This window comes from Poromitra crassiceps (assembly GCF_964638095.1).
Source record: "Poromitra crassiceps genome assembly, chromosome: 3".
Lineage (NCBI taxonomy): Eukaryota > Metazoa > Chordata > Actinopteri > Beryciformes > Melamphaidae > Poromitra > Poromitra crassiceps.
This window is the reverse complement of record NC_139625.1, coordinates 59,597,003-59,607,891: the sequence shown is the minus strand read 5'-3', so window position 1 is coordinate 59,607,891 and position 10,889 is coordinate 59,597,003. Positions and strand designations below refer to the sequence as shown.

The following is a 10,889-nucleotide window of genomic DNA, read 5'->3' as shown; positions in this document are numbered from 1 at the left end:
CAAGAAAAAAAAAACTTTCAAAGTACAATACAAACTGTCCATTTTGCTGCAGTGCTGCTTGATCCAGAACCTTACTTCCTGGAACTCTTGAGAGTAAAAAACTGGCCCATTGGAGTGAATGGAGATGTCGCAACTCTTCTTACGGCTCTGATCTAACCCAACCTACTCTGCCTCGGATTGGCCCTGATATCGCTCAATCATCACTCCGCTGCCCTGTGTGTTTAAGAGAGAGAGAGAGAGACAGACAGCGGGCCAATGTAGTTTTGCGAGGGAAAAAATAACTTATTCTCTGCCGAAAGATGGGCAGTGATTCGGCCATCCTGACAGAAGGGGGGGGAGCTTGTAAAGTAAAGTCCAAATGATTGTCACACAATGTGTGAAATTTGTTCTCTGCCTTTGACCCATCCCCTGGGGGAGCGGTGAGCGGAATCATATGGTGATCTAACCCCCCAATTCCAACCCTTTTGATACTGAGTGCCAGACAGGGAGGCAAATGGTTCCCATTTTTATAGTCTTTGGTATGACTCGGCCAGGGATCAAACTCACGACCTCCCAGTCTCAGGGCGGACACTCAGACCACAAGGCCACTGAGCTGGTTGTTCCACCATTGTGCTGCCAGGGACGACAAGAGTCATGACCGGGATGAGTGACTTTTGAGCCCATGTAGTGATGGAGATTTGAGGCGATCTGCAAAGGTGGAAGAGCGGAGGGAGCGATGCGAGTTTTGGAACCTGACCATAAATTGCAGATAGGGAGGAGCAGACTGGTGTACTGACTTGTAGGCGAGTGCCAGTGTCTTCCTTGTACTGACTGGCAGGCTTTCAGTCATTGCAAAGCACCAATTTGTTTACCGCCTTTAGCTCAGTCTTCATCGTCATCTTCTGGCACAAAGATGTCAAGCTGCGCCAAGAGAGCAGCAACGTTTTCGCTGATCAGAGTTCCCACATACAAGAAAGGCACCACAACTATGGCCATGCGGATCAGACCGAATGACGTTTTATATGGTTTTGGCAGAATTGTTCCCAATGATGTCGACACTGCAGTTTGGCAAGGAGTCGCCTTTGACAGGTTTGATGTTTTCAAGCCAGTGTTGCGGCTCATTATTCCTACATTTCTGCTTGCAAACTGCAGAGAGCGCCGCAGTATTGCTGTTGCCATTCCCCCCCCCAGTTTGTTATCGGGGTCGGACTACTTCAGCAATTGTATCACAACACTGATGACATCACTCACTGATGACATCATCACTGATGACATCACAATTGCTCAAGTGACATCATCACTGATGACATCACCGATGACATCACATTGCTTGAGTGGCATCACTGATGACACCACATCACAATACATTCATGCGGTGGTCAATGGGTCAGCGTGGGGGAAATCCTCCCGGTTTCCCCCCACGGCCACACACACATACATGTTACCGGAAGTAACGTGAATGACTGTATCTATTGCTCAAGTCACATAACTGGTGACATCACAATTGCTGGAGTGTAAACATAGAAAATACGCCCCCAATTGTCTGTCCATCTGTCTGTCTACAGGATATCTCAAAAAGCTACAGCTTGAACGGATTTGCACGAAACTTTGTAGCAAAGCAGGTCATGGGCCAAATTAGAAGTGATTCACTTTCCACTACCATTGGTCAAATGGGTGTGTGGCAATGGGCATGTCCAATCACAAAAAGACAGGAAACGGACTGACGTAACACCACAAAACTTTATAGAAAGTCTGGTCATGGTCCAAGGACAAACTTGCTAATGACAAAAAGGCACTCAACTTCCACATGGATTCACATAGATCATTAGCCTGGTAATCCATCTGGTAGGCTTGCCGCGGTAGTCGATGTTACCGGTGTTACACACGGTGGTGGGGCATACACTGATTACATAACATACCCACCGGTAAGACCGTTCATTTTTATGGAGGAAGAAATTAAAGAAAAAACTCTGCCTGCTTGTGCCAGTTTCAGCGCGCCAGAGTAAATTACAAGCGCTCCCTCTGAACTGCAGTGTGGCTGCCGCTGCACTGTTCTTCATCTCTGGTTAGACCAACAAGTAACGTTAGTTATACATGTTATGAGCACAATGCCCCCCTCATACACGTGTTCTGTAGGTAAGACCCTTAGCTAAGCATGCGTGTGTGTTGTTGTCACTGCGGTCCATCTCTGGAAATGTGCTAAAACAAAGTCGATGCTAACTTAGCATCAATGCTAGCGGGACCTACCCAGCTATGAACATATTTTAAGCTCCATTTTTCATCAGGCACTTTTAGCCGACTATGTAAGCAAAGGACCCCAAATGACTACCGTAAATTCCGGACTATAAGGCGCACCGGTGTATAAGCCGCACCTTCAAAGTTGACTATTTTTTTCTTATATAAGCCGCACCGGACTATAAGCCGCGGGTGTTTTAATGTTTTAATGTTTTTTTTTTTTTTTTTTTTTTTTATTGTGTTTTAATGTTTAATTACCATATGTAATGCTCCCATTTATTAACATTTCAACAAAACAACATAACACAACACCACCTGTGTTGTTATTTACAGTGCACACAGTGTCATACAGTGTCATACAGTGTCATACAGTGTGGTGAAAAGAGGGCAAGAGAGGAAATTAAAACAGAAGTGGATTTATAGTTAGAAAGAGTGCTAAAAAAGAGAGTTTTTTTTTTTTTTTTTGAAAAAATCCATAGATAAGCCGCACCGTTATATAAGCCGCAGGGGCCAAAAAAGGCCAAAAAACGGGAAAAAAGGTGCGGCTTATAGTCCGGAATTTACGGTAATGCAGTTGTAAACATTAGACATGCGGTCACCATCGATGGGATGGGATGCCCCGCATTCTTGGTCCATAGTGAATGATGTCACCAGAACATCAAACAGGAGTCTCCGCTGATAGCAGAGAACACATGTTTGTATTTTCCGCTGAGGCCAATCCAGTCTTGATCTAAAGTTAAAGCTAAAGCTATCCAGTAGTAGCAGGCTATAAGGGCTGGACATGTAATCTGACTGCAACAGCATGCAAGTTTACCTGGACTACAACGATCGCACGGACGGCATCGGAAAAACAGTACGTTCGTCTCCCCAATGTAAGACTCGCTGCTTGATTTAAATTGTCGGGTGCACGGCGGGCGGACCTATAAATAGTATGAAATAATTTGCTCGGATGGATGGCGGGCGAATGGTTTATGCATACACTCGGATTATGATGGCACAAAAGCTCATCCGTGCATCTATTATTCGGTGTTACCCGGTGGGAAAATGTCAACACCGTGGCAACCCTACCTGCGTTTCCATCTGGCCTCCAGCCCTGGGCGGGCGTTTTCAGAAATTACAGAGTTCACTAACCACCAATCAGGGACCTGCCTCGTATTTGACATCGTAACCGGGCAATCAGGAACGCCGCTGGCAAAACAGTAATGGCTGCCTCCATAGCTCTCCAGCTCGAGCAGTAATGTCACATTCGTCGAGTTTAAACAGCCAGGAGTATGCAACAGTATTATTAATACAGGAGTATTTTGCCGTTCTTCTGAGTGGATTTGGATTTGATTGGATTGGCTGAAGGACTGGACACTTCCACCCACTGAAATGACTGTGCACAGCACGAGTCCAGACGGATCCACGAAACCAAACAGAATGTGAGTTCACGGATCCGGATGGTTTTAACGAGGCTAATAATACTAGGTCATGGGTCAAATTAGAACTGATACTTTCCATGCCCACTGGCCAAAAGAGGGCATGGCAATGGGCATGTCCAATCACAAAGAGGCACGTAACTTCCAAACGGGTTGACATAACACCACAAAAGGTTGTAGAAAGGTTGGTCATGGGCCAAGGACAAACTGATTAACTTCCACACCCACTAGCCAAAAGGGGGCATGACAATGGCCGTGGCCAATCACAAAAAGGTGCTTAACCTCCACACGGATTCACATAACACCATGAAACTTTGTAGAAAGGTTGTTTTTGGGCCAAGGAAAAGCTTTTTGACTTTCCACACAAGGTGCGCAACTTCCAAACACATTCACGTAACACCACAAAAGTTTGCAGAAAGGTTGGCGGAGGTATACACTCTACCGAGTGCCCTCTAGTTCTATCTGCATTTGGAATTAGCGGAAGGTGTTCCCGCAGCAAGCCAGTTGAAGTTGTCCACCTGCGTCCAGTTGTTTCCATCCCGGGCCAGGCCAGACGAGCTGAAGGCCTCATCCAAGGTGGGATAAGAGGAAAATGGGGTGAAGCTCACCCCATGAGTCCTCTATGGCTCGGTTGGTGACATGCAGGTACACCCATGTGTCGGTGGTGTTGTGGGTCCACAGCTGCTGGCAGGGGAAGCCCACATGTTATCTCAAAGAATCAACTAAAGAAAGCCTAAACTGGAACCCGTCTTTCTGCCTTATGAAAAAGAAACAATCTCAATCTCAAATATTTTTGCACTGATTTCATTGCACTGATTTCATGTATTTGAAATGTGAAGGGAGAAAACGCCAGGGAAATGCATTTCTTTGCCAGTCAGAAGTTGTGTATGATAATGGGCTTTCTGAGCTTGGCGCACAAGACCTCATCGATATAGAGAGAGTTGGCCTTGATTGCAATGTTTTCCTGCAGCTCCCTCTGGCAGCGAGTCAGATTCTTCTGCTGTGTCTCTGACTGAGCCGCTGCCTCACGCATTTTGTTGATGTGAGCGGTGAGCTGCTGGACCTCTGTGTGGAGGTGGGACTGTACCGGGTCGTGGCACAACTCACAACTGGTGGGCCTCTGGCTGCGGGCGGTCAGCCGGAACTCAGCAACGCTCCGAATAATCTGCTTCTCCGCAATGGCCGCTTGTAGAGCCTCCATGTTCCTCTGCTGGCTGCCCCACTCAGACAGAATCTTAGCAAGCTCATCCTCCATCTGGCCCTTGACAGTCTTGATGTCCTGGACGTTGAGCTGGAGGGCCACTGTCGTGTTCCAGACCTGCCTCTGCATGTCTGCAGCAGTCTGCTCCAGCAGAGACTCCACCATGACTCGCAGAGCCAGAGAGTCTGTCTTCTCCTGATCTGCCTCGGCTATGTTGACGTCCGAGAAGCACTCACACTCTGGACTCACTGCCAGGCTTGGCAGAGTGATCTTGGTATCTGTGGACTCAACGTGGTTGATGGAATGGTTGTTCATCGAGGCACAGGAGTCGTCGATGCACTGAGCCTCATACTTCTGCCTCAGATCCTTCTCTAGGTTGCCCTTGGCTGCTTGGTTCAGTCGTATCTGCTCAGTGATCTGTGTTCTTGTGCGCTGCAGCAGGGCAGCCGCTCCCTCGATCACATCCCTCTCCCTCAACAACTCTCTGTGCACCGCATCATGCAGCCGCTCAGTGGGAAAACGCTTCATTCTCTCCTCCAGGCAGAGTCTGGTGACTCTGAGAGGTTCCTCGCATGCCTCCAGGGCCTTCTCCACTCGGCTCCTAAACGTTATGAGGATGTCAATCTCCACAATGATCTCCTTCAGCTTTTGGTCCAGATCTTTCCTCAGGAAATGGACGTCTCGGAGCCGACGATCCAGTCTCTTGTTGGCGTTTTGCTGCATGATTTTGGATGCCTTGTCACTTTCCAGAATTAGCCTTTGGCTCTCTGCTGTGAGAAGCTCGGAGCTGACTCGCGTCTTCTCATTATTCACAAGGTTCAGCGTCGTTTCACCATTCACAAGGTTCAGCGTCATTGCACTATTCACAAGGTTCAGCCCGCTGGCCTGCGGAAGATTGGCTTCCAGGAGAGACATTGTACTGAGCTGCTGGTCAGACAGTCACAGAGAATATTATTATATAGGTACAAAGGAACATTGCTCGAGTGACATCACTGATGAGATTATCACTGATGACATCGCTCACTGATGATGACATCATCACCTTCTTCTTCTAATGGCTTTCCAGCAGACTAGATGCCTTGCGGCACATTGCTGCCTCTCACAGTTGGATGGTCTCACTCTAGACCTGGTTCTTCTTCTTTCAAGTTTCCGGTGTTTCTCACACCTCCTCAATCTTGGCTCTTGCGCCTCGTCTCATGTTCCTCCGCTCCTCATCCCTCCTGAGCAACTCGCCTTCACCTTCATGAAGGGGTCCTCAATTAATCTGACATCATCACCGATGACATGTCATCATCACCGATGACAATTACTCGAGTGACATCACTGATGACATCATCACTGATGACATCACTCACTGTGCCATCGTGTGACATCGGTAACCTGAGCACTTTTTTCCCTTCGTGGGACTGTATGACTGTTAAGGTCTGGCTCATATCATAGGTATTTATGGCTGTCATCAGTAAGGGGGGCATTAGCAGCAACGGGCGTCATGTAACATGGAAGTATAGACTCCGGAAGCAGTTTTTTCTCCCTTATCATGGGACCGCACAAAACACAGAGGCAGCCTGTTTGCAACCCGCGTGCTCCCTTTTGTTTATTTTATGTAACATAACGTGTTAGTCCACGGTTACAAACGGTGATGAGGTCATAAATCGCTGATGATGTCATAAAAAGACATTGTGACAAACTAAAGATTTCACAGGGAAGCCATGCTGTTATTTGACTTGTGTATTGTTCTGTCTATATGTTCATTTAGCAGTATTTGTATTTGCCCCCTCTACCTGAAATGGGTGCCATTGCAACATGGTTTAGTGTTTCATTACACATTCATTCTTATGTAGATAAGAACATGAGAAATGACCCTTGCGATATGTAACAGGCCTATCTCTCTCCATGTGCTGCTCCACCCCCCCATCATACTATGTAACATGTATCTCTCTCTCTGTGCTGCTCCACCCCCCATCATACAGTACTACTGTATGTCACAGGCCTATCTCTCTCCCTGCTGCTCCACCAACCATCATACTATGTCACAGGCCTATCTCTCTCCCTGTGCTGCTCCACCAACCATCATACTATGTAACAGGCCTATCTCTCTCCCTGCTGCTCCACCAACCATCATACTATGTAACAGGCCTATCTCTCTCCCTGTGCTGCTCCACCCCCATCATACTATGTCACAGGCCTATCTCTCTCCCTGCTGCTCCACCAACCATCATACTATGTAACAGGCCTATCTCTCTCCCTGTGCTGCTCCACCCCCATCATACTATGTCACAGGCCTATCTCTCTCCCTGCTGCTCCACCAACCATCATACTATGTCACAGGCCTATCTCTCTCCCTGTGCTGCTCCACCAACCATCATACTATGTCACAGGCCTATCTCTCTCCCTGCTGCTCCACCAACCATCATACTATGTCACAGGCCTATCTCTCTCCCTGCTGCTGCTCCACCAACCATCATACTATGTCACAGGCCTATCTCTCTCCCTGTGCTGCTCCACCCTAGCCTGATATTCAAACTGCATCGTCAATTCATAAACTCATTGCCTGTTTGTCTGAGATTGCCCTCACTTCAGAGCATTTATATCTTCCCTAACCAATCGGCAGGGCTAATGTAGCTAGCTAATGCTAGCCAGTTTCTCCACGTTAAGCAGCTAAAGTCGGCCGACTTTGTACTTGTCGTTTTAACGTAAGTCTTATCGTACACTGCAGTAACTAGTAACATACTAAGATGTTTGTTAAAACGAAAAGTACATGTTGTGTAATCTTTATGTCTCTAAGGTCACATAATGACGAGACGGAGAGCAGAATATCAGTAACGTGCTTTACTCTTTACTTTAGGTCTCACCAAGAAGTTACATGTGCGTCACATAAACCGGTCCGTGCGGCAACATAGCTGTTTCTGTTGTGCATGACTGACAACAGTGTTAGCCAATCAGTGCCCGTCAATGGATTTTCAACTGGAGAAAAGACGTTTGCACATGGCGATTCCAGACCAAGAAGAGCCAAATTCACAACTGTGGAGTGGGCGTGGCTTCGAAGGTCTGGAACCAGGCTAGCTCCACCCCCCATCATACTACTGTATGTAATCTCTCTCCCTGTGCTGCTCCCCCCATCCTCTCTCCCTCTATCACTCCTCTCGTGTCTCTGTAATGTGCACACTCACACAAAAGAGAAGAGAGCAGGGAGCTGTAATAAGCACACACAAACACGCACAATCAAATGTTCAAAGAAATGGTAACACGGTGATAATGCTGTAAAAATGACATGCAGCACTTTGTTCCATTGCACCCAACATCTTTTTAATTATTAATTTAACTAGCCTGACCTTCCCCATTGGCTGTCCCCTTCATCCCTCCCCCTCTCCCTCTTTCTCATTTGACTTAAAAGCAGTGCCTCAAATGAGGCGGAGTAATTGCTTCTGACGCTTCAGTGGCAAAGTAAAAAATGAATCCAAACCTATCTTTAGGCAACTGACAGTGTCAATGCAATCAGCGGGAACGAGAAACCGCCATGTGATGAGAGGCCAACATATTATTGAATAAATGCACGTTTGGACGCATGCATTTTCCAAATTTTTGAAGAACAGTAAAGGCATAGAAACGATGTACTTTATGAAAAAAAACGAACTCCTCTGCTGTCGGCCAGGACCAGGAATGTGGGGGGAAGCCGACAGATGCTTGGATCAAACAAGTGCTTGAGGATTTCCTAACGTGCAAACAAATCACAATACGTCACACTTGAGTCGGTTTTTCAAGATTAGTTGATTTAATTTAATTTAATTAATAATTTAATTAGCTGTAGGCTATGACAGCATGCCAGGAAATAAACTGCTTTCATCTCAGACCTTCAAAGTCTTACTGTATCTTTAAGTCTTCAGATTATTCAGTGCTACTCTGAAGTAAAAATTTCAGTCAGGTTTCTGAAGTTTTACTTTTAAACGAAAATCTTTTTAAACCTGTGCTTTAGGAATGTTTGCAGCTGCAGCTGAGGAAGCTGGCAAGGTTCCCCAGATTCCCCACCAGGGTTTCTCCACTCCACTTTTACCTGTGATGTGACAGGGGATAGATGGGTGTTTGCTATCACTTACCGATGTACGTGTGTGTGTGTGTGTGTGTGTGTGTGTGTGTGTGTGTGTGTGTGTGTGTGTGTGTGTGTGTGTGTGTGTGCGCGAGCGTGCGCAAACGTGCTTGTGTGTGTGTGTGTATGTGCACGCGTGTGTTTGTGTGTGCGTGTGTGTTGGGTGGTGCTCTCCTTGATACTGGGGAGTGACATAAAGGAGGGAGTGGGCGGGAAGTAGGGACTGCGGGAGCTGGGGAAGTTTCTTCCTATCCAACCTGACACTGCTGACAAATGACAGGGGAGTGTGTGTGTGTGTGTGTGTGTGTGTGTGTGTGTGTGTGTGTGTGTGTGTGTGTGTGTGTGTGTGTGTGTGTGCGCGTGCATGTGCGTGTGTGTGCCTGTGTGTGTTTCCTATGCAAGTTCGTACACCAAGTAGTGTAGATAGAGAGAAGGAAAGAGAGGGAATGTGAGAGGGCTGAAAAGAGAGAGAGAGAGAGAGAGAGACAGAGAGAGACACACAGATAGAGAGAGAGAGACAGATAGACAGTGAGAGAGAGACAGAGAGAGAGACAGAGAGTGAGACAGAGAGAGAGAGAGATGCCTTCAGGGCGAATACATAAGCCGGGGGGGATGAAAGTTAGACATTTTCACAGGTGGGCTGGATAGAGGAGGAGTAGGATGAGTGACAAGGAGGAAGGAGAGGGGAGTTAAGGACACGCGCGTGCGCGCGCGTGTGTGTGTGTGTGTGTGTGTGTGTAAACCCGTGAACATGGAATACTTGCTAAGAGAGAGGCAGATTCAGAGAGATGGACATATCAAGTTAGAATTCAAAGCGATGTTGAAATGGGGCGTCACACATCTGGTCGGTGCAAAACATATGTGGCTCTGAAGAGGAGAGGAGAACACCTGAGGATAGAGAGGGGGGCAGAGCAGACAGGAAAGCAGGATAGAGAGGGGGGCAGAGGAAACAGGAAAGCAGGATAGAGAGGGGGGCAGAGGAAACAGGAAAGCAGGATAGAGAGGGGGGCAGAGGAAACAGGAAAGCAGGATAGAGAGGGGGGCAGAGGAGACAGGAAAGCAGGATAGAGAGGGGGGCAGAGGAAACAGGAAAGCAGGATAGAGAGGGGGGCAGAGGAGACAGGAAAGCAGGATAGAGAGGGGGGCAGAGGAAACAGGAAAGCAGGATAGAGAGGGGGGCAGAGGAGACAGGAAAGCAGGATAGAGAGGGGGCAGAGGAGACAGGAAAGCAGGATAGAGAGGGGGGCAGATGAGACAGGAAAGCAGGATAGAGAGGGGGGCAGAGGAAACAGGAAAGCAGGATAGAGAGGGGGGCAGAGGAAACAGGAAAGCAGGATAGAGAGGGGGGCAGAGGAAACACGAAAGCAGGATAGAGAGGGGGGCAGAGGAAACACGAAAGCAGGATAGAGAGGGGGGCAGAGGAGACAGGAAAGCAGGATAGAGAGGGGGGCAGAGGAGACAGGAAAGCAGGATAGAGAGGGGGGCAGAGGAGACAGGAAAGCAGGATAGAGAGGGGGGCAGAGGAGACAGGAAAGCAGGATAGAGAGGGGGGCAGAGGAGACAGGAAAGCAAGGGAGAGCGGAGGAACCAAGCACAACCTCCGTCTTGTAAAAATGAGGCCAATGTGGAAGTGTCAAAAACGGCAGTTCCTCGAATAGCCACTTGAGATCCAAAAGGGACTCATTCCCCATAGAGCCTCCATGTTAAAATGCTTGAGTTTACAACAGAAATAAAGATGGTAACAGCCTGGTTAAAAAAATAGTTATAGCTAATTTCACCATTCATGACAACTGTACTCACTCATTTGTACAGTCTGGCTGCAAAAAGAAGTCAGATTGTATCAAAGTGGGGAAATGACCTAGCCTGGTAAACCAGCCCATCACGTGAACTCACATTTGATTTGGTTCTGCGAGATGATCTGGCCCCAAGCTTTCTCCCAGTGTATCGCAGTGGGCGGGTGCTGCCTTGACAG

General features: G+C 47.7%; 1 pseudogene across 1 annotated transcript; it reads right to left on the bottom strand.

Moving 5' to 3' along the window:
* Positions 1 to 4,506: 4,506 nt before the first annotated feature.
* On the bottom strand, positions 4,507 to 5,688 carry LOC310773196 (tektin-1 pseudogene; annotated as a pseudogene). The gene has a single exon. The product of its transcript is annotated as a tektin-1 pseudogene (transcript).
* Positions 5,689 to 10,889: the final 5,201 nt, after the last annotated feature.